Raw genomic sequence first — 24,352 nt, 5'->3', positions numbered from 1 at the left:
CAACCTGCTTTTCAGAGCAGAATGGGGAAAAGAGGCCGCACTCAATAAAATGTCATTTAATAATGTGAGCTGGCCTTGGGTGAAAGAGTAATGAAGTTTGTGTGTGTACGTGTGTGCTTGCGTGCGTCTTCTTGACTATTTGTGTGTAAATAAACAAATGAGTGAGACATGGTTGTGAGTCTACAGTATGCATGTGTGCCTTTATTTGTGTGTTTCTGCTTGTGTGCGCACGTGCAGGTGTGTATGCTCATGTGTGTGTAATTTCCTTTGTGTGACTGTGTGCTGGCCACTTACTATAGCATATATATATATATATATATATATATATATATATATATATATATATATATATATATATATATATATATATATTTATGTATTTATTTTTTACACAAATGTTCTATACTGGGGTCCCTGGCACAACATTATTTCAGACAGGGGTCCGTGGCCAAATAAAAATCAATTTGGTGGTCTGTGTGTGTGTGTGTGTGTGTGTGTGTGTGTGTGTGTGTGTGTGTGTGTGTGTGTGCGTGTGCGTGTGCGTGAGCGTGTGCGTGTGCGTGCGTGCGTGCGTGCGTGTGTGTGTGTGTGTGTGTGTGTGTGTGTGTGTGCATGGCGATTGGCAAGTAATTTCTATGTAAATGGATCCCTGCTGCTGTGTCCATTTCTTTAATGAGACAATGAGAATAGGAGACATGCCAACACTCATAGTTCTGCGGCAAGGAACCATGAAATAATTTAAAACAAATGCAAAACTTATGCCACTGTCCATATTGCCTATATGTTCAAGGGCTCAAGAGTCCTCCAGCAGGCACTTGGTTCAATCCCCATTTGTTTAGTTTTTTCAGTATTTTTCCTGTTGTATTTTTGTTGTATCTAAGACACAATCTCTAATCACATGAGATCAATACTATACACACCACACAAATGATATGTTATATACGTACAGAAAATGTATTCATCATCAGTTCTAAACAAAACATACTTTTACAGTACATAAAGTAAAAAAAGAAAAGGAAAAAAAAGTAGTTGTGATAAACACTAGAGGAAATTGCATCCAATTTAGTGGCATAAATGTTGCAAAATAGCACCCTAACGTCTCCTGTACCCAAATAAACTTTATTTGTTCAAATCTGAAATGCATCCTTGTTCATTACAATAGCCACACCTCTACTTTTAGAGGACCCTACTGTACTTTCATATGCTTCACCCACTTAAGCTTATACACTATTTCAATCAAATGAATAAGTGAAACTGTATATATAGGAAATGTTGCATCCAGAGGATTTATATGATTACTACTTCTCCCCCTCCCCCTTTTTAAATATCATTTTGAGTATCTAAGCCGTTTACAATTCGTAGCTGTTGACACCCTCTTCTTTTTTGTAATTTTTTATTAAACATACAAACCTCACAAGACAAACCTATAATACAAGGTTGATGCTAGGCCACAACTTTAAAATCTGAGCTCATTTTCAAAACTCTATTAAATCCCCCAAAAAGAAATAAGAAAAAAATATATATATATTTTTTTTAATATATATCCATAAAAAAAAAAAAAAAAAAAACCTCATAATAACTTTATGAAGAGTAGGACAGTCCAGATATTTCATATGATTTGCATTACTACAGGGGTCCTTTAAGGGTCATTCTCACCGGGCAAGATAAAGATAAAGATACAAAACATCTTTCTCAATTGAAGTAGATGGGAGTGCGGACACTAACATCTACTTCAATTGAGAACGATATTTTTTGTATCTTTATCTTTATGGTCATCTTGGCCGGTGGGAATGACCCTTTACTCTACATTAAAGAAAGGTAAAAACTAGCAAACCAAATAGTTCATATTGATCTGTTTAGAAATGTGTTAGTGAAAGACAACTAACTCCATTATGTTAATCTTTATATGGTAAGTTGACCAGGGTCCCCCAGGGGATAGTATCCAATAGCCGATTTACAAGATCAGTGAAAAGGTCATTCCCTTGCTGTGAAGGTCTCTCTTGGTGCAGGGTTATACCTTCTTTAGACCACAGCCCTACGTCCAGGTTCAATCCCACATGTCACCGTGTCAAAGCGTCCTTGAGCAAGACCCTGGTCCATTCCCTGATCGAGACACTACCGTGTCAATGTTCTCTGGATTAAGAACAGCTTCAGCAGCTACGACAGACACATACACACTGCACTCACACGCACGCACGCACGCACGCACGCACCCACACACACACACACACACACACACACACACACACACACACACACACACACACACACACACACACACACACACACACACACACACAAGTCTGTATTGGCGCACATATTAGAATTCAATCAAGCGCTGCTTGGTGATAAATTGTTAGTTAACATTCCTCATAAATAGATTCATTCATTTGTGAGAAAAGCAAAAGTCTATTGCTAATAAGCAGTGGAGGTGATGGTTGTGTGTGTGTGCGCGCGTTTGTGTGTGTGTGTGCGCGCGTTTGTGTGTGCGTGCGTGCGTGCCTTTGGCGTGAGTGTGTGTGCATGTGTATGTGTGTGTGTGAGCAGATTGATTCGGAATTTAAACAATGAGATTAGCGTAACCCCTATTGAATGAATTATATTAGCCTGTTGAGATAGGAAAGGCGGTCCCACTTATACGGGATAACACTTGATATCAAATGGATAACTAATGTGCAGGAGATCGTAAGGATAGCAGCATGCTACAGTATGTTGGCTTCTAATGAGAAGAGAGATCACTATCAAAGAAACTGCAATGTTTTCACATAATATTTTGAGACGGGGTTCGGCGGCCATATACATATAATTCTAGGGGTCCTTGACATGAAAAAGTTTGAGAACCACTGACGTAGAAACATGCGATTTTCAAAACCCAACTCAAAAAGGATTTAGAAGACATCGAGACAAAAATATTCAAAAACTTGCACAAATATAGTAGATCTACAAGCTCGCAGCGCAGCTTGTCTGCTATTTTGTAATAGTTAAAGCATGAATAATGGTTAAAGTAATAATGTGTATAATGCATTCCAGACACAGCCTTGGGTTACCTGCAAAGGAGGCACACTTTATTAAAGCTACAAGACTGTTTTTGTTAGTTTTCAATTTGCCAAGAAGAGAAAAGAAATCTACAAAATCATGAACTGTTGTTGCTGATTACTTATTGAACAGTTTGTAGTAGAACTGGTGGCAATATCACTCTCAAGGTTGAGGTGTTTTCTTCAATATCAGCACGGCGCAAGGCCGCACAGCTGGGCTTATATACAGTACAATAGCACAACCTCAGGTTTGATATTGGTTAATTAAAAGTCACCATATTAACTTTTTTTAAATTTTGTGACACATTTGTCCAAATTTAACACATTCACCACCATTGACATACATATACAATTTCATTTTCTTTTTTTTTTGGGGGGGTTTGTTTTGTTTTTCAGTGATCGCAGAAGTATGAATGAAGTGCCATCGTATGAAGCGTTCCCAGTTGCTATATGCGACCCTTAGAACCGGAAATGACTTAATCCGGAAATGTTTCGCTTCATCCGCTCCACTGCTACTATTAGATTTAGAAAAATCTGTTTATCTCTTAATCCTTTCCCAGATTGCGTTTTTTTTTTTTTTTTTTTTTTTTCAAAGGACCTTAACTAAAGAACGGATCATCGTGGTTAAAATGTTTCTTTTCCGGGTGAAAGAAGAAAAGATCGCTGGACGTTACAGTGTGTGATTAAAAACAATGAAAAACTATTAAAGAAGATTAAATCATACATACAATAAACACAATTCCCCTGATTAGTTATGTGTTAACTAGTGAGGGTACTATACCTCCTGTTTTAATAGTCACAGATCCCCAGAGTTAGTGATAGTGACTATTTATGTCAGGACATGTCCTGAATTGTAAATTAATGTAATAAATTATAAATTATCTAGCTTGCTATTCTAATGTTACCAGCTGCATATGTTGCCACATGACTGAGGGTAGCAATGCTGATACCAACCGGACAGCTGCATTGCTGCTAGGAGTGGGATGCTGGCAAGTGTTTTAAAAAAGAATCTAATTCAGGGAGCTTTGGAACCTTCTTCTCCTGTTGTTTTCTCTCTTGTCTTTTCTTACTGCTACCTTTATGTCTGAAAGGCATCAGTGCTCGCTCAGCTTGCAGACGTGCTCAGCTCAGATTTTCCTTGGATTTCGCTTAATTTGACATCAGCTCTTGTCTGAACAAACAGGCCTCTCCTACCATGGTGACAAAATGAGTCGGGCCCGCTTTCTGCCCAACAGACCATAGAGCAGGGGTCTTCAACAGGGGGTGAGTTACTACAGGGGGTCCTCCAAATCTTTGAGTGATAGAAACTGTTTTTCTCCTTTTTCACCCTTGCGTTCATATTCTGAGAAATTTAGCCAAAAATTAGCAGATCTACAAGCTCACAACGCCTCGCGCTGCGAGGCGTTGTGAGCTAGTAGATCGTCTATTTTCGGCAAAGAGCTTTGGTATAGAGGGGAAAAAGAGCAGTCTAAGTACAGAGTGAAAGGTCAAGTTTATTAAGTATTGACGGTTCAAGTGGTTAAATTATCTGATAGACAAATTGACATGAATCCAAAATACACTGATGATTGTGCTGTCAAACAATTAAACTATATGGAATCTGGGCGTCCCTGCTTCATCTCTCTCTCAGCTAGGGGGTCCTTGGCCTGAAAACGTTGATGACCCCTGCCATAGAGCAACCACACTGCCTGCACGTTCTACTGCAGTGGTTCCCAAACGATTTAGCTCGAGAAATTTGATGTCTTCCCGGGACCCAAACTAGTTTAAATAGCTCATCTAAGCTTGAATAGATCTGTTATTTTCGTAACATTTTTTTATGGTATTTATTTTATTTTATTATTTATGAACACATTTAGAAAAAAATATAATTTCTTTCATAGACATTTTACTGGGTCCGCGACCCACTAATGGGTCCCAAACCACTGTTTGGTAGACACTGTTCTACTGTATAGTTACTCCCATGGTCCCCAACTGGTTGAATAGTAGCTTGGGAGCCAATTTAACGACTAACTTGGTATCACCTGGTGTTAGTTTTATATCTGTCCTTGCAGAGGGACATGCAGAGCATGAACTATAGATCTGTGATAACAAGAGAGGACAGAGAGTACCCGCTGTGTGCTTTAATGTCCCTAACGGGGAGACTTGTTCATCTGAGTCCAGCAGGGGAGGAGAAGGCCGTTTTAATGCAGATGCTCATTGTCATTACAGTTACACCACCATGAGAGAGAGAGAGAGATGGAAAGAGAGACACACACAAACATACACACACACACACACACACACACACACACACACACACACACACACACACACACACACACACACACACACACACACACACACACACACACACACACACACACACACACACACACACATCACTCTTCTCTTAGACAAGTGAAGTCACATCCATGACTTGGTTGTCCCACACGAGCAGCTACAGTCTCATAATTCACGTTTTAGTGGTTCGGCACAGATGCCAATCAAAGTGACTGTACTGGCCAATCACAGCGCGTCTTATCCGAGACTTAGCAAAACACATAAAAGCATAACATTTGTTTAGCAAAGTGTGCCAGCTCGTGTGGGACAACAATGGCATGGATGTGTGTGTAATGACAACTAATAACAGATTGATTAAAAAAACACTTTTGGCCGCAACAAACAGTGTAAAAGTGATAGGCTTCTAGGCTCCACGCTATGCTATGAGGGCTGCTGTGCTGGGTTATGCTGGGGAAACTGGACAACAGTGGTATTTCTGCCTAATAGAACCCATGGACAGTCAGTCATTTGGGATCAAGTAGGCACATTAGCCTGTATTTAGTCTGGAGTTGTCCTTTAAGGTGTGGTTGTTTCAACTTGATTTGGTGTTTTTACCACCCTCTGGTGGAAAAAATGGCAGACTTTTACCCTATAACAGCTTAATTATACTATTGGTTTGGCGTTTCACAGAGCTCAATGAATTAAGAGACAGAGTAAAAGAGAGAGAGAGACATAGATGCAGGCAGAGGGAAAGTGAGAGAAAAAAATAGAGTGGGAGAGAGAGGGACACAGTGACCGAGAGAGAACAAACAATATAACATTATTATCATACCATAAGTGTATTCTTTCCCCTGTTTGTATACTGTAGGAACCAAATGGACTCATGATGAGGGTCCATTTGGTTCCATTTGGTTCACTCAGAGTTACAGACCTGTAATGGTCATTTGGGGCTAGCTCTTTATGTGTTTGTCTACTCATTTTGTATTTCCGTGGCTAAAATCACATTTTGACAAAAATGTCCACCACAAGCCAGCATGGCGATGACCCCTGGTCTTGCTCAAGGACGCTTCGAACGAATCCAGGGGGGAGCCGAGGATCAAACCAGCAACCTTCCAGTTCCCAAGCGGCTGTTCTACCTCCTGAGCCCCTGTCCTGTCACATAAACAACATGAACAACACAGGAGTGCCTTTAAAGTACTTTTGAACTGGTCTCAGGTCAGATACAGTATGACAAAAGCAAAATGGACTCTTCAAACTCCACTCCAATCCAACAACAATTCAACATGAACCCACGCACGCACGCACGCACGCACGCACGCACGCACGCACGCACGCACGTATACGCGTGCATGTAGGCATGCATGTCGCACGCACGCACTATTTTAAAATGATGAATACAAAACTAACGGTTTTGGACATACTGTACAAGGTTTCCACCGGACAACAACGATATGGAGAAATACTAGTGTGTGTGTGTGTGTGTGTGTGTGTGTGTGTGTGTGTGTGTGTGTGTGTGTGTGTGTGTGTGTGTGTGTGTGTGTGTGCGCGCGCGTGCGTGTGTGTGTGTGTGTGTGTGTGTACAGGCTGGGAGAGCTCCCAGTGGACAGCCTTATTGATTGGGATAAAGGTGTTTTGATGAGGCAGATTGCTCATCAACCTGAAACAACATGCCTCTCACTGCACAACGGCCAGGGACACACCCACTAGGGACTGGTCGCTACAGTGTGTGTGTGTGTGTGTGTGTGTGTGTGTGTGTGTGTGTGTGTGTGTGTGTGTGTGTGTGAGTGTGTGCGTGTGCGACTGTGCGTGTGCGTGTGTGTGTGTGTGTGTGTGTGTGCGTGCGTTCGTCCATTCAGACCGATTCTATAAATGCCTTCTAAATCAGTAGTTCTCACACTGCGAGCTTGTATATCTTCTATTTTTAAACAGCCAGTGGAAAAATCTGAAATGACACAGACACTTTTGTTAAAGACACCTGGGGCCGTTCACAGCAAGCCTACAACGTTAAGTCCACACTACAACTATAACAACAACGATTAGTGGTGAAGGACATCATTTGGATCACTTTCAGAGCAGATGTGATGATGACTGATGACCGAAACAATGACAGCTAATCCAAATCCCTCACTAGGACATCTGGGATGCAATCGGTCTCTTTCACACTCTGAGCCAATGGTAGTTTAGTTATTATTAACAGAGATGAGGAGATGATTGATTATGAATAGGAATGCTACTGTATAGCTGGTAGGCTTGCCGGCATTACCTCAGGTAGCCTCCGACTGTCTCGCCCCCTTATAATTAATAATCTGAGTCAGATAATCCATATCTTTCAGCACTCTCTCTCTCTGTGGGTCAATACATGCTATTGGCTGGGAGCTTGCCAATCAAGCCAGCCACACCCCTTCTATGGCATACGCTATTTTATCATCAATTTTAAAATACAAAGGAGATAGGACCATCATTTTACAAAACGCATATCATGGTGATTGAAAGAAGACTTTAAACTAGCGACTGGAAGCATAAAGTATTTATTACAATGTTTATTAACGTAATAAAATCAAGTGTAAAGTTCGGCAAAAACCCAATCACTTGAATGGAGCATAATCCTTTTCGATAACAGCAGGGGGGAAAACAGTGAAACTAGTGGCCATTCAAATGAACTTTCTCTTCAAGTCTCTTCCTATATCGCCAAAAATGGATGATACGTCTGACATCAAAGATGTCTTATGTTATAGACCACATGAGACTCACACCATATACTGTATGGGCATTCCAAGCTATGGACAAACAAGGGACAAGGACGGAATTAATTTGCAAGTGTGACTCGTGTCAGGGCAGCCATACTGGTTAGACTGACACAAATGTATATATTGGCATTCCCAGATATGGGCTTAATATTGATGACATCAGGGATCTCCATACAGTATATGGGCATAAAAGGTATTCTGTCAGTGTGATTCCGCTAACAGGGCATCATCTGGGAGCGTGCATATATGGGCATTGCCAAATATGGGTCAACAATGTGATGTCACAACAATGTGATGTCACAACAATGTGTTGTCACAACAGTTCAGCTATAGACATTGAGGTCAGATATATAGACATTGAGGCATTACGGGAGGTGCCGTTGACGCTGCTATATGCCAGTCACAGCTCACCTCATGCTGCTTGCTGCGTGCATGGAGAAAACCTCAAGGCCAAGCTATGTAGTGAGTGATTGCACACAACGTCATGCTGTTATTGTGTCTTATTTAGTTGAGCCGCAAAGCGATTATGAAACTATTATAATGTAGGCTGGCAAGGCTGCATAGTGAGACTGCATTTGAAAGCTTTCTCAAGCCATTTCAGCTCCCATTATTAGATCATGTACAGTAATACAATAACCATGGTGATGACTCACAGGGCTCTGGGCACACCTCTGGGTTGCCGTTGTCAAATTAAGTGTTTTTTGCCCACTTGTGTGTGTTCACTGTGTTGTCCTAAAATGACACATCAAGAGAAACAACAACTCTTGGCAAACAAAACCATGTTTTTCACAGGGTTTGTGAGAGTTCTACTTTCAGGTAACAATTTCATTTATTTATGTGACTTACCTGTACTGTTCCGTTGCAACTCTCTTCCCCCTCCCTCATGGTCTGTCTCTCCATCAACCTTCTTCTAACTCTCCACCAAGCCAAGGTCTCTGTTAGTCTCCTGCTTTAACCCATTTAGGATGCTTTAACTATTAAAAAATAGCAGATCTACAAGCTCACAGCGCAGTGCCGCGCTGCGAGCTTGTAGATCTGCTATTTTTTGAAAAGTTGTGAAAATATGTGCAAATCTTTGAATATATGTATTTTTAAAGCGCACGTTTGTAACTGAAATTTTGCTTCTGGGTGGTCCCTGGAACTAAATATTTTGAGATGGGGGTCCGTGGCCAAACACATATCATTTTGGGGGTCCTTGACATGAAAAGGTTTGAGAACCACTGACAAAGTAGTCTCGCAAGAACAGACTAACTGAGCTCCATTTAAGTGAAAAGGACCTTTTCTTTGATGATGGCTGGCCAGATTGCTGAAATAGAAACATAGGTTTTTCAAAAAAACTTAGAAGGATTCAAAAGACACTTATAGAATCGGATCAAAATTCAAATTTTCACGATTTTTCAAAAATAGCAGATGTACAAGCTCGCAGCGCAGCACTCGGTGCCGCACTGTGAGCTTGTAGATCTGCTATTTTTTAATAGTTAAAGCATAAAATAACAATACACTATAATGTGTACCCGTTCTGAATGCGTTAAACCTCGCTCCCTTTGCTTTGACCTTGCTCCCTTGCTCCGTCCCCTACCGACTCCCAGAGTCCAATAAAATTATTCCGAAAAAAGGCCTGTCGCCCAGGAGACGTCATAATAACAACTCTCTCTGTCTCTCTCTCTCGCACACACAGATCAGATATTATCGATGTGTGGTCCACTTTGGCCCCAAGGCCGACGAAGCCGGGCCCTTGTTCTGTCGGACACACTTTTCTTTTGAGCGCGGTAGGTTTTGGAGGTTTTATGGAGCCGTCTAAGGGAAGGCTCTGCGTACTCTGAGGAGTGGACCCTCATATAACAGCTCAGACCCCCTGCACTCCAAACACTTTTTTTCTCTTTTTCTCGTCGCTGAGATATCCTTTTTAATAATTGATTAGAATTGATCTCAGCCCAGCCCTGACCCGGGGCTGGACACACAGGCACCGTGTCCGAGCACCATGCAGCCTTAATTGCAACCAAGTGTGCGCACGGCCACACGCACATGATTGCACGTTTTGCATGATTTGCATTGTTTTTTTTTCTTTCTGCATTTGTGTCGGTGTGTTGCATTTACATAAAAGATGCATTTTTGTTTATGTTTTAAGAATTTGTGTCTAGGGTTACAGCATAAAAGTGTGTTGATTTAGGCTAGTATGTGTATGTTTTTTTAAGTATACATACTGTAGATGTGAGCATTTGTGCATACAGTATCCATGCCTTGCGTGGGCACGTCCACGCGCAGGTTCATGACCCGCTTCCCGTGGCGGTGAGGGGAGGAGGGCACTGCGTTGGACTTTAAAAGCAGCAGACGTGTTCCAGATAAAATATTTAGGCAGACGGAGCCTTGACTGCCCCCCCCCCCCCCCCCCCCCCCCCCCCCCCCCCCCCCCCCACTCTCACACAGACTCCCGGTTCCAATTGATTTCTGACAAGGCTATTGGGACGCCATTACAGCGAAATGCACTAAAGCCGCCCGCATGCACGGCATACCCTCTGATACCCACGCCAACGTAACCCCCACTCGCCACAGACTACCTACCTCTGCCTGTGTGTGTGCATGCGTGTGTGCGTGCGTGAGTACGTGTGTGTGTGTATGTGTTTGTTTGTTTGACTGTGTGTGCGTGCATCCGTCTTCAGCGGTGTGTGTGTGTGTGTGTGTGTGTGTGTGTGTGTGTGTGCGGACTGTGCAGAGATGGACACGGCCCAAGGTCTCTCCCTCCTGTCTCCTCGTCAGTACATCTTCTTCTTCTTGCTGCCTGCGTGCGTGTTCTCTTCAGACTCTCAGGACTCGGTGAGACCAGTGAGACTTATGAGTTGTTGTCACGACACAGACATAACCTCTCAGATAAATCTCAGCTCCCGTGGCATACTGTACACTGCCTGACCAGAGAGCCTGCGTGGGGGCAGGATGAATGGGCTGCCCACGCTGAGAGGAGGAGGAGCAGGTCAGCATATATACAGTATACCTCTCTGTTCTCTGCTTTACCTGAAATAAAGGGTCTTCAACAGGGGGTCCGGGACCCCTAGGGGGTCCTCCAAATCTTTGAGTGATAGAAACTTTTCTCTTCTTTTTTATGTGAACCACTTGAACCCTAGTGCAGGGGACTTCAACAGGGGGTCCGGGACCCCTAGGGGGTCCTCAGAGTTATGAAAAGGGGGACGCCAAATCTTTGTGTGATAGGATCATGTTTTTTACATTAACCACTTGAACCCTAGCATCCCTATTCTGCGTGGAACATTAGCCAAAAATTGGCAAAGAGGTTTGTAGAGGGAAAAGAAGAGCAGTCTAAAGTATTTGACGGTTCAAGTGGTTAAATGTCTGAAAATAGTACACATTACTCCAACATGATGACAGTGCTGTCAAACAACTCTAAGCTGTCTAAGAAATCTATGAACATTTCTAATCTGCAACACAATTCTATACAGTATGTAGTGGGGGTCCCTGCTTCATCTCTCTCTCAGCTAAGGGGTCCTTGGCCTGAAAACGTTGAAGACCCCTGGTGTAAAGGGGAAAAAAGAAAGGGCCTAAAAGTATGACTATAATTGTTGGCAGGTTTTCAACAATTTAATCTTAGTCCTCCTCTGTCATTTTGTCCTTATTGTGTCATGCCGTGTCATTCCTGTCTTCACTGCAAAAACCATCACAAAGTACAATGACCTAGTGTGTGTGTGTGTGTGTGTGTGTGTGTGTGTGTGTGTGTGTGTGTGTGTGTGTGTGTGTGTGCGCGCGCGTGTGCGTGTGTGTGTGTGTGTGTGTCCTGTGCCCTGTACAAAAGGTTAATCACAGCACGGATCAGAATGGAGATGTGATGCAGCACACAGAGGGAACACGCTGTGTTCCAACAAAGAATAGAGACACAAATAACGACAGCATTTTAATCCCAACTCACCACACCACACAACACAGTCTGCCCCGCCCTCCCCTTCGCCTGTTGCCGTGGTATCCCACAGGGGCTTAACCCGGTTGGCCAGTTCACCTGATGCTGACCCCGTTTCACTTCCTGGTCCCTGGATTGATGTGTGAGTGTTGTGTGGTGTGCACATGACCCCTAGAGGCCCTGCACGCCAGCTGCTGCTAATGGCTTCTGTTTGACCATTCACTTTGTGTTTGACCGTTCACTTACTGTTTGACCGTTCACTTACTGTTTGACCATTCACTTACTGTTTGACCGTTCACTTACTGTTTGATCATTCACTTACTGTTTGACCGTTCACTTACTGTTTGACCGTTCACTTACTGTTTGACCATTCACTTACTGTTTGACCGTTCACTTACTGTTTGATCATTCACTTACTGTTTGACCATTCACTTACTATCACTTACTGTTTGACCGTTCACTTACTGTTTGACCATTCACTTACTATCACTTACTGTTTGACCGACCGTTCACTTACTGTTTGACCGAGAGTTCACTTAACTGTTTGACCATTCACTTACTGTTTGACCATTCACTTACTGTTTGACCATTCACTTACTGTTTGACCATTCACTTACTGTTTGACCATTCACTTTCAGTTTGACAGTTCACTTACTGTTTGACCATTCACTTTCAGTTTGACAGTTCACTTTAGGTTTTTATAATTGATTGTTCACTTTGTGTTTGACCGTTCACTTTCTGTTTGACCATTCACTTTGTTTTTATAATTTGTTCACTTTCGGCATGTTTACTTTAACCACGTATGCCCTATTTGAAGAAAAAAAAGCTAAAATACTGTATGTGCTATAATAATAAAAATAATATATATACGTAGGCCTATATATAGAGTGTGTGTGTGTGTGTGCGTGTGTGCATGTGTGCGTGCGTTAATGTGAAAGTGTACACACACGCAGGTGTAAAAATACTTCCATCTCTGACCCCTCAGAGTGCGGGTGGGCGTATTGTTTCTGTATGTATTGTTAGCCTAGCGGGGGCTAAGAGAGCAGGTCAGAGGAACAGTGCATGTCAGCAGCAGTGGAACCCCCCGTCATTAATCACTGGGACCACGCTGCCGCTACACACCTACTGCCACCCCTGGTGGGTCTGGGGCCAGGTCAAACTGGCCCATTTAGAGAAGGTGCTGCAGGGAGCAGGGGAGAGGAGAGGAGCAGGGGCGTCAATTGGGTATGGCAGGGGCATGCAGCTGCCATACCCTGGGACCAAGGGGGAAAATAAAAGTTACTTTTAAATATAAACCCATGAATGTCTCTATATGTGCTATTATGTTGTTAAATTACAGTAAAATAACTGCAAATGCAAAATGTTACAAAATGGTCATTTTAACAAGGTATCATCATTCTCCACTCTTGTAATTCTCCCCATCTTGACAAAATGTTATATTCCCAGGTTCCGCAGGTCAGCTGCACAGGTGCAATGCATTATTGTTAATTATTGGCGCGTTTACTGACATGTCAAGTTTAGCTGCACTTGAACAACCGTTCCAGGCTGCCATATCCATCCGTAGAAACTGAAGAAACGGGGGGGAAAATATACTTCTTAAAATAAATGTATCATGCCTGTTGCTATGGTATGGCAACATGACTGTGCCATACCTTAGCTTTTTCTGAACTGACGCCACTGGAGAGGAGAGGAGAGGAGAGGAGAGGAGAGGAGAGGAGAGTCTCTGTTGTCTTAACCTCCTCTGATCCCTGTAGAGCTGACACACACACACACACACACACACACACACACACACACACACACACACACACACACACACACACACACACACACAAACACACACACACATCCTCCAGCATTATACAGTTCTCTCCTCTTACATGCGTGCGCGGCTGCGCGCGTGTGTCCGTCCTCTAATGCAGATCCCCAGTGACCACTGCAGTACAGTAACATTCATAATTGGCATCATTAGGCGGTCCCATGACGGAGAGCTAAAGGAATATAGGTCGAAAAAATGCAAGGCCGTCTGCCTACATGGGAGGAGACCCTCACTCAGTATCACTGACCTCTACTGCACTCTGAGAGGTTAAAAATGGACCTGGAAGGCTGCAGCCATGATGCACACACAGTCAAATCCCCATTGTTCATTTGTAATTCTGAGAGTGTACAAATATACGGTGCGTTTGGTTGCATTTGTGCACCCTCTGACTGAGTTAAATTAACACTCATGACACGACAGAGTATCAGGCACGTGCACACATAGACATGAAAGGGGGGTTGAGCCCCTGCCCTTTTATCTGTAAAAAGTGTCCTCTCAAGACCATGAATGCAGTTTTTACTATGGTGAAAGAAATGCAAATGCCCTCTTTCCATGCCTTATGTTGAAAAAATTGCCCTCACTGTGTAGAAATCCATGCCGTTCTGCCACATATCCAGTATTGACTTGATGCTTAGTTTAGTGTGGTTTGACACCAAAAGGCCCTTTTTGAAATGTCAGCCCCTGCCTCTCTAACATTCTCTGCAAGTCCCTGGTACAAATATACGGTGCGTTTGGTTGCATTTGTGCACCCTCTGACTGAGTTAAATTAACACTCATCACGACAGACAGAGTATTGTATGTGTTAAGTTTCCTTTTTCTTCTCAGGAATGACGGGAATGAAATAAGATAATGTGTTGTAAATTATCTCCAATAGAAATGAACAACTAATATACATTTTTGTATAATTACTGCCAATTCATGATTTCTTCAGTAATTGTATTTCAGTAAACATTTGTTATTAATTCACAGTGTTGGGCAATATTACTCAGGAGAGTAATGTGTTACTTATTACTCTTTTAAAAAAGTAATATTATATTACTTATTACTTGGAATCAACAGGAATATATTAGATATTATATTATATTACAAATTTCTTTTGCACCCTCACCAGCACAAAATGAAACAAAATCTGTTTAGACAGCTCCTCTTAGATCTGAATCCAATTTGTTTGATTAATAATCATAATACGAGTCACCAGTCAGTCAAAATGGTCTACAATATAGCAGCAATCTCTCTTGGCCCCCAGTCCCGGCAGAGTAGTTCCGGTGCAGCACATTGAGTGACCCTGTCTTTCCCTAATAGGACTGATCGTGGATAGCTACTGGGACGTAAGTCGGGACTTGATCAACCCCGGCTGGGTCACCTGGGCGAGGGTGTATGATGTTGCGAGACCCGAAACACCCGTCGACCCCAGGCTACATCACTGATGATACGTCCCAGTTGCATCCTTGTGATGTTTTTTTACACTATTAGTTCTATTTATAGTGGCTCATAGGAATAGACTATGTGACAACCAGGAATAGTTTGGTGACCACCGGAGACTCGGTTGACGGCCGGAATTTAGACGGCACCCGGGAGCAGGTTGGGTTAGCGCCCCAGCCTGTGTCTTCCGTGAGGAAGAAGCCCAACAAATCCACGGTGAGGCCTTTAGGAGGGCCATTCAACTGCAGCAGCTGAATGGAATGTTTGGATTGGGGTCTGGTGCAACGCACAGGTTCTGAACCTGGTGAGAGCAGGAGAGGACCTGGTGAGACGTATGAGGAGCCCGGCCAGGAGTCAACCCATAGAGCCTAGTTCTTCCACGCGCCAGAATAGTGCCCCCAGTCCCGGCAGAGTAGTTCCGGTGCAGCACATTGAGTGACCCTGTCTTTCCCTAATAGGACTGATCGTGGATAGCTACTGGGACGTAAGTCGGGACTTGATCAACCCCGGCTGGGTCACCTGGGCGAGGGTGTATGATGTTGCGAGACCCGAAACACCCGTCGACCCCAGGCTACATCACTGATGATACGTCCCAGTTGCATCCTTGTGATGTTTTTTTTACACTTGGTATGCTTGCTGCTTATTCACATAATACACATCGATGTAAATAACATATTATGTTAGGTTATTTCAATGGACATGTTTGTTTACCACAAATAGATAAAACAAATATTTAGATAGCAAGTTGTTTAACCTAGTTACCTTTTAGCTCTAAATCTACTGGACCATTTACCATGTCATTTGTTGACGAGGCACTCATGCCCTTTACTGATCTACAAGTAGCACGTAACTCTTGATAAGTGTGCCTGATACATACCCAAATTGTGATTTGTAAATTGTATAGTAAATTAATTTATTTTACTCATCACTTTGACTACCATGTGTACAGTATTTATTACAGTGGGGATTGTTGGGTCACAAGTACACAAATGGCTGGAATTAACGTAAGACATGTACTGTATACAACTAAACCCAAATCTGTGTTTCATCTGTGTTTACTGGAGAACTGACCACTGTACGGATCAACAGGAGGCTCTTAATTTAATGAAATGCCTTTTAACCTTTAAGTTCTCTTCGGGTCATTTTGGCCCGTTTTACATTTTCATTTGAAAGAAGCCGACGTCAGCAAGGGGGGAAGACAACAGCCAGCCCCATGGCCTCCCCTAAGTAACAAGAAATCTTGTGAAATACAATGTTGTCAACCAATCATCAAGGACGATGATACACGAAAGAAGAAGGTAGAAGTTTAAAATGTTTCCACCTGAAACTCACTGGCCTTAAAGATTCTTCTGTGATTAACATGTAAAAAGAAAATTGCACTACACCCGTGCTTCCTAGTGTATACGTACAAGTGTACTTTCATGTGACATTAATGTGTGTTCCCATGTTCACACGTGTGTTCAGTTCTTATTTTACATGAATTTCAGCTATCAGTAAAAACGCATGGCTCTTTCAGTGTTTAATGTGATATAGCAAAGCATAAATGCAAACATATACCATATATATCATATGATTTGTTTGGAATTGAGACAACGTTAATTAGGGCTGTCACGATTAATACATAATCGTCTATTCGCGATTATTTTTCATATTCGCGAATATTTTTCATATTCGCGATTATCGTCAATTATCTAATTTAATTAAAAAAGTAGTGAGTTTTGACAATAAAACCATTCTTAAACAAGTTAAACCTCACGTCAACACTTGCATTCTTGAATGCGCCTCCCCCTTGTTGCCACGGGGACCCGTGAACGCTCAATGCTGGTCCTCCTCCTCAGTCAGTGGTTAGTGGAGTTCTCCCTCCACTAACGCTATGGACCAGAGCTAAGCTTAGCACTGCTGCTCTGCTGTGGAGAGAGAGGATGATGATGATGATTACACACAGACGGCGACTAACTAACTATAGATGTTGGATCGTGGTCGTGATAAACATTAGGCCTATTAGGCTACTGTCGCTATTTTCAGCTGTCGGCTATTTTTGCAGTTGTCTGCTATTTTCACAACGCAGCGCGACGCGTTGTGAGCTTGTAGATCGGCTATTTTCACAACCCACCGCGACGCGTTGTGAGCTTGTTGATCGGCTATTTTCACAACGCAACGCGACGCGTTGTGAGCTTGTAGATCGGCTATTTTCACAACGCACCGCGAGCTTGTAGATCGGCTATTTTCACAACGCACCGCGACGCGTTGTGAGCCTACAGATCGGCTGTTTATTTTCAAATAGCTACGGTATAAAATAGGGCTAAAGTTAGCAAGTAAATGTACTTAATAGTTACTTTACACCACTGAACTGATGTTTAAAAAGCAATTAAATTGCTCATTAAGGTACAGTGTGAGTATGAGCTCAAAGCCTATTATCATAGTGGCATAAAATGAAGGGGGGAAAAAAGACGATATATTCGTCAATCGGCGATTATTTGTATGACAATTAATCGTCTGGAGAAAATCCTAATCGTGACAGCCCTAACGTTAATGATGATTTGTTAAGTTAAATGTATATTAGTATTGTTTTTTAAACCAAATAACCCCCGGATCAAAATGACCCGCGAACAGAACCAAGGTGAAGTGAATCTGAACAGAACTTAAGGGTTTAACAAAGTGCACAAGTTTACGTAGTCGCTGTAACACACAGCGACTATAGTCTTCAACTAATGACCACTAACAACACTCACAACTTTGTTTCTCTCTGCCTCTCTCTCTATCTAATGCATTAATTCTATTTCTCTCTCTCTCTCATCACTCTCTTTGTCGCTCTCACTCTCTCCTCGCACATTCTCTCTCTCTCTCTCTCTCTCTCTCTCTCTCTCTCTCTCTCTCTTTCTCTCTCTCTCTCTCTCTCCCCCTCTCTCTCTCTAACACCGCGGGGCCTGCAGTGCTCTCGTTCCCCGGCCTAATCTCAGACGGTTCAATGTTGCTCAATTAGATTCCAGTTGACATGCATTGAAAGTAGGCACTCCTCTCTGCCACTCGGACCTCTCTTTATAGCCAATCTATTTTTTAATAAAGGTTCAGAGGAAAACATTAAAGTATTGATCTTTATTTATCGACCCGCCCGGCCCAAAGCATAGTTAAAGCTGACACAAATCAATCAAAATAAATTTAAAATGATGATAGCGCAATGGAGGAGGAGGAGGGGGGCGAGGGGGGGGGATGGGGGGAGTGCTGGGTGGAGTAATTAGAGGAGAGAGGGGGCCAGGTGGAGAGGGAGAGAGAGAGAGAGAGAGAGAGAGGGAGAGAGAGAGGGAACCTCAGGCAACAGCAGAGAAACAGTACGTCGTTGTCGGGTGAAAACCTTGTATGTCCAACACCGTTCGTTTTGCATGTATCATTTAAAAATGATTCAAACTAGTGAAAACAGCCGATCTACAAGCACACAACGCCTCGCACCGCGAGGCGTTGTGTGCTTGTAGATCTGCTGTTTTCACTACTTTTGTGCGACGGCCTTGTCTGATGAAGCAGGGCTTTACTTTGCGAAAGAACGTACAAATTTGAAACTTGGAGATACGAGGTTTCCACCCGACAACGACGAGTAGTCAATGTGCGGAGGGACGGAGGAGGAGGCGGAGATGGCGGTGCAGCCGTTTAGCAGGATGATCGCTGGATTAGGAATTTGTTTTGTATTAAACGAGGGGAGTGAGAGGCAAGGTTAATGAAAGGGCACAGCACTTTTAGACCGCGCTAATCCACCCAAACACTCTCCGCCTGACTGCATGCGCTGCCCTGACCAATGATGCGTCTATCGCGTATGTGTGCGTGCGTGCGTGCGTGTGTGTGCAGTTGCACGCACGCACAACCACATGCACACTTAAATAAATGTCCTCAGGCATGTGGTACGCACACACACACACACACACACACACACACACACACACACACACACACACACACACACACACACACACACACACACACACACACACACACACACACACACACTCATACAACATGAGAACACCTGGGACATTCTGTATACTCTGCACCAAAAGCAAAAAAAACGCACACTCACAAACACAAAAATATTTAGGCCTACATGTACATTTTATTAATTTAAAAAAAAGTGTGAGAAATAGCCAGTTGATTGAATGTGTGTCTGTGTGTCTGTGTGTGTGTGTGTGTGTGTGTGTGTGTGTGTGTGTGTGTGTGTGTATGTGTGTGTGTGTGTGTGTGTGTGTGTGTGTGTGTGTGTGTGTGTGTGTGTGCACTTGCATACATGCATATCGTCGTTGTCGGGCAGAAACCTCGTATCTCCAAGTTTCAAATGTGTACGTTCTTTTGCTAAGTAAAGCCCTGCTTCATCATACAAGGCCGTCGCACAAAAGTAGTGAAAACAGCAGATCTACCAGCCGCGAGGCGTTTTGTGCTCGTAGATCGGCTGTTTTCACTAGTTTAAATCATTTTTAAAATGCTAAATGCAAAATGAACGGTTTTGGACATACAAGGTTTTCACTCAACAATGACGATACGCATGATTGTGTGTGCGTGTGCGTGAGCCAGGCCCCAAGTGCATTAAGTGATTTTAATCTGTCTGCTGATGTCCGGCGTGGGGATAGAGGGAGCAGGGTTCAGTCTCTGTGCAGGTGTATGTATTCTGCAGGGGCTTAACTCCCTCTCAGCCCGTCCTGGGACACGCCAGGGCCACTCTGGGACAGCCTGGACCGCGCCAGACGCTCTCACATGGACTATAGGTGTGACATTGTGTCCCAAGCCTGCCCACACGGCACCAAGCGCGTAATACCAAAGGACAGAGATGGCATGGGACCGCATTGCATTACAGGGAATTTGGCGTGGACCCAGGTTCCATTTGTATACTCTGAGAGTAACAAAATGGATAAATGAACACTGGGGGATTTTTTACTGTGTACAGTAAGTGCTTCAAATCCTTGAGAGCCTGGACAAATTGTCCTGCGGTCCAAAATGCTGCGGAAAGAATATAATACATTTTGTTGATGCTATTTTAGGGTCACAGGTTTAAGGTCAAGAATGTTGTTTGTGATTTGGCAATAAAATAATAATAATAATAATAATAATAATTGTATTGGATTCAGTTAAGTTAGTTCAGAGTTAAAGTTAGAGTCAAAGGTTGGAAAATGTGTGTAGTCACTAGTCAGTGGATAACAATAATGGTTGCACAATAAAATCACCAGTCTTAATTTATTCTTTAAATCAACACTAATGATTATGATTTTACACTATGCACCTTTCACCTGACAAATTCTGCATGCAGCTGAGCTGCTTGGATGTCTGGCAACCTTCAATGTATTTTATCAAACAATAAGATCTACAGTACAATAGCCTATAACCCATTAAGACCTGGAGTTATTCTATACTTTAGCTATTGGAAAATAACAGATATTGTGAGCTTGTAGATCTGCTATTTTTGAAAAGTCGTGAAAATGTGTGCAAATCTTTGAATATGTGTATTTTTAAAGCGAACATTTGTATATCAAATTTAGCTTCTGGGGGTCCCTGGAACAAAATATTTTGAGATGGGCGTCCGTGGCCAAATACATATCATTTTTTACATGAAAAAGTTCGATCACCACTGACATAGAAACATGCGTTTTTCAAAAACCTTAGAAGGATTTACAGTATAACCCATGGCATTTTGGGGGGCAGGGACCGTGATAGACCAGAGTTCTTGGAACCCAGCCTGTATCTTCTCCTCCTGCTGCCAGTTCCCGCACTCCCGTCAAGCCCTTTGCTCATTTCACTCCACTCTCACTGCACACAGTGCACACCTACCTTCCTGTCAGGGAAAAATAATAACTATCTGTCCGTTTTCTGTGCCACGAAAGCACAAGCTGTAGCCTCCACTTCTCTCAAGTTGAAAAGTTTTCCTGTAGACCTTTGCTTCAGTACGACAACATCCTCTGATAGAAAAGAAGACGCCAAAAAGACAACAACAACAACAACAACAAAACAATCTGTCTGTTTTGTTTTTTTTGCGCCAAAGAACCACCACGGAGCCCGTCCTCTCAGCCCAGGCAAGATATTAATGAGTTTACAAGGACCTTCCCGGTCTAATTATGTCGAGCAACCAGCTCCTCTTTACTGGGCCAGGGCTCCCAGGGGGGAACATAAAATCTACCAGGCAAGCAAAACTCGCCTACTTTTTGACAAAACGCTCGACACGCGCGATACAAATAACGGCCGGGACATCCTTCATTACCACCGCCACGAACGACGCTCCGCCGAGATTAATGTCGGCGCCCGCTTGGCGTCGCCACCCTCAAAACTTAACCCCAAAAATACCTGACTTTGGCGTTAAGATGACGCCGATTAGGAGTAGGGGGTATGAAACAGGGGCTCAGCATCCTTCAAAAATAGTTTTTTTATTTTTTTATTCTAGTCTCAGTGATATTTTTCATGCACTTTTGTTGGGTGGTTTGTTCCAGCACTTGGTTGTACAACATGTTGTCTAGCTATTCAAAAATATGAAAATGTGTCTTCGCTTCTAGGGGGGGGTCCCAGGAACATCATATTTTGAGACAGGGGTCTGCAGCCAAACACATAATTTTGGGCGGTCTTTCACATGAAAAGGTTTGAGAACCATCATAGATCATAGAAACATATATTTGTTTTTTTAAACCTTAGAAGGATTTAGAAGACAAATCGGCTTCAGGTCTTAATGGGTCAACCCCCCAAATACCTGACTTTGGCGTTAAGATGACGCCGATTAGGAGTAGAGCAGGGGTCTTCAACAGGGGGTCCGGGACCCCTTGGGGGTCCTCAGAGTTACTACAGGGGGTCCTCCAAATCTTTGTGTGATAGAAACTTGTTTTTTTCCCCCTTTTTTATATTAACTACTAGCGTCCATTTCTGAGAACTTTAGCCAAAAAGTTCACAACGCCTTGCGCGAGGCGTTGTGAACTTGTATTTGTTGTGAACTTGTATTTGTTGTGAAAGAGCTTTGGAGGGGGAAAAGAGCAGACTAAGTACAGTGAAAGGTCAAGTTTATTAAGCATTGATTAAGTATATTCCAAAATATACGGATGATCGTGCTGTCAAACAATGAAATGGAATCTATGAACGGGTTGTGGTGGGGGTCCCTGCTTCATCTCTCTCTCAACTAAGGGGTCCTTGGCCTGAAAACGTTGAAGACCCCTGGAGTGATTTTTCATGCACTTTTGTGGGGTGGTTTATGGCAGATTTGTACTTGGTTGTGTGTCGTGCTCTGAAAACAGCGGAACTACTTGTAGATCAGTTATTTTCGGTGTGCAACAGCAGCGTACAACTATGTGTGAAATAAATCACCCTTTATTGTGGGCAGTAAAGCCTAAGTTTGAGAGGTGGATTCATTTTGTATGGAGCCACAGGTTGAGAGGCGAGGAGGAACACAGTGAAATGGTGGGTCTGAGCATCCATGTCCACTCAGCTAATGCTGAGCCATCACTTTAAGTTCTGTGGACTAGAGGACCTCACCTCTGGAATTTAGGCAAATATTCTGTAGAGTAGGACACACACACACACACACACACACACACACACACACACACACACACACACACACACACACACACACACACACACACACACACACACACACACACGCAACTAAGTGGATTCAGAGAAAAGCGAGGCCCGCCCACTCACATCTTCCATACTGCACACACTCATGCAAGCACACGCACACACACACACACACACACGCACACAAATGCATTCAGAGAAGAGTGAGGTGCTCTCACCCACAGCATCCATATTCGCACACACGCGCACACGCACACGCACACACACACACACACACACACACACACACACACACACACACACACACACACACACCATGAACAGCATGCTATAACTTTTCACTTAGAGGCACACGGGTACACACACAGACACAGACACACACACACACACATGCACACACACACACTTATCTCTCTCCCACTAATACAGAAATAAGACACTTGACACGGCGGTGATGGCAGCGACACCACGCGCGGCACAGGTGATGGAATATAATGGCCTTTTACATTTTTATTCACACAGAGAGAGAGCCGTGGAAGTGGGGGGAGGAAGAGAGAGAGGTTAGAGAGAGCTTCCATAAAGTACCATGCAGTCCTCGGACTTCAGCCACACAACATTACATCTAACTTACTCATTATTACCACACAACACCCACCAGCCTGTGGGGGCCAGCCAGTGCACAGGACAGGCATGTGCACACATAGACATCAAAGGGGGCCCTCTCTCCAGACCATACATGGGCAACTGGCGGCCCGGGGGCCACACACCGGAATACTGATATATTACTGATTTCAGCTGTTACAATTCCAAACATGACCTGCTTTAATTCAGTCAGTCTATATTAGTAGCTTAATGACTAGTATAGTAGTATTAAAATGTATTTTTTTCATGTCCAATGTATTTGTATTTAGGTTCATAAAGTTAACATGACTATATAACTAAATGCATTTGAAATTAGATAAAAATGTTACATTTCAGGATTCCAATTCAAAAACAACAAAAAATTATTCAGGGTTCCAATTCAAAAGAAGCAAAAATTGCCAATCTACAAGCTCAAAACGCATCGCAGCGCGATGCGTCTTGAGCTTGTAGATCTGCTAATTTTGCTTCTTTTGTATGAGATACTAGAATGACAAAGTAGGACGTAGCAATATGCAATGTGGCCCTCTGGAGTGAAGGTGGAAATATAGTGGCCCTCGCCATCATCAAAGTTGCCCACCCGTGCTCCAGACCATCAATGCCGTTTATTAATACTATGGTGAAAGAAATGCAAATGCCCAGTTTCCATGCTACCTGAAGGCAGCATTCAAGAAAATTGCCTTGTCCGAACTTGAATGCAGCATCTTATGTTGAAAGAATTGCCCTCCCTGTGTAGAAATCCATGCCGTTACGCCACATCTCCAGTATTGACTTGATTATGCTTAGTTTAGTGTGGTATCAAGTACTGAAAATAGCCGACCTCCAAGCTCACAACGTGACGTTTTGTGAGCTTGGAGGTCTGCTATTTTCGATATTTCCACCAAAAGGCCCTTATAGAAATGTCAGTCCCTGCCTCTCTAACATTCTCTGCACGTCCCTGCCAGCGAGTGCACAGGAAAATCCTCAGTGGGAAAAGTGGTCTCGTTCTCAGGGTCCGATT

General features: G+C 43.2%; 1 protein-coding gene across 1 annotated transcript in view; it reads left to right on the top strand.

The window, feature by feature from the left end:
• The first annotated feature begins 4,144 nt into the window (after positions 1-4,144).
• LOC308297104 (tubulin beta-4B chain) overlaps positions 4,145-24,352 on the top strand; it is a 334,969-nt gene continuing 314,761 nt past the window's right edge. Inside the window, exon 1 of the mRNA XM_080740514.1 lies at positions 4,145-4,154. The gene's annotated coding sequence lies outside the window, so the exon portion shown is untranslated. The remainder of the gene's footprint in view (positions 4,155-24,352) is intronic.

Source organism: Nannobrachium achirus (assembly GCF_963921795.1).
Source record: "Nannobrachium achirus genome assembly, chromosome: 13".
Lineage (NCBI taxonomy): Eukaryota > Metazoa > Chordata > Actinopteri > Myctophiformes > Myctophidae > Nannobrachium > Nannobrachium achirus.
Note: the sequence above shows the minus strand (reverse complement) of the source record. Positions and strands in the feature narration are given on the sequence as shown.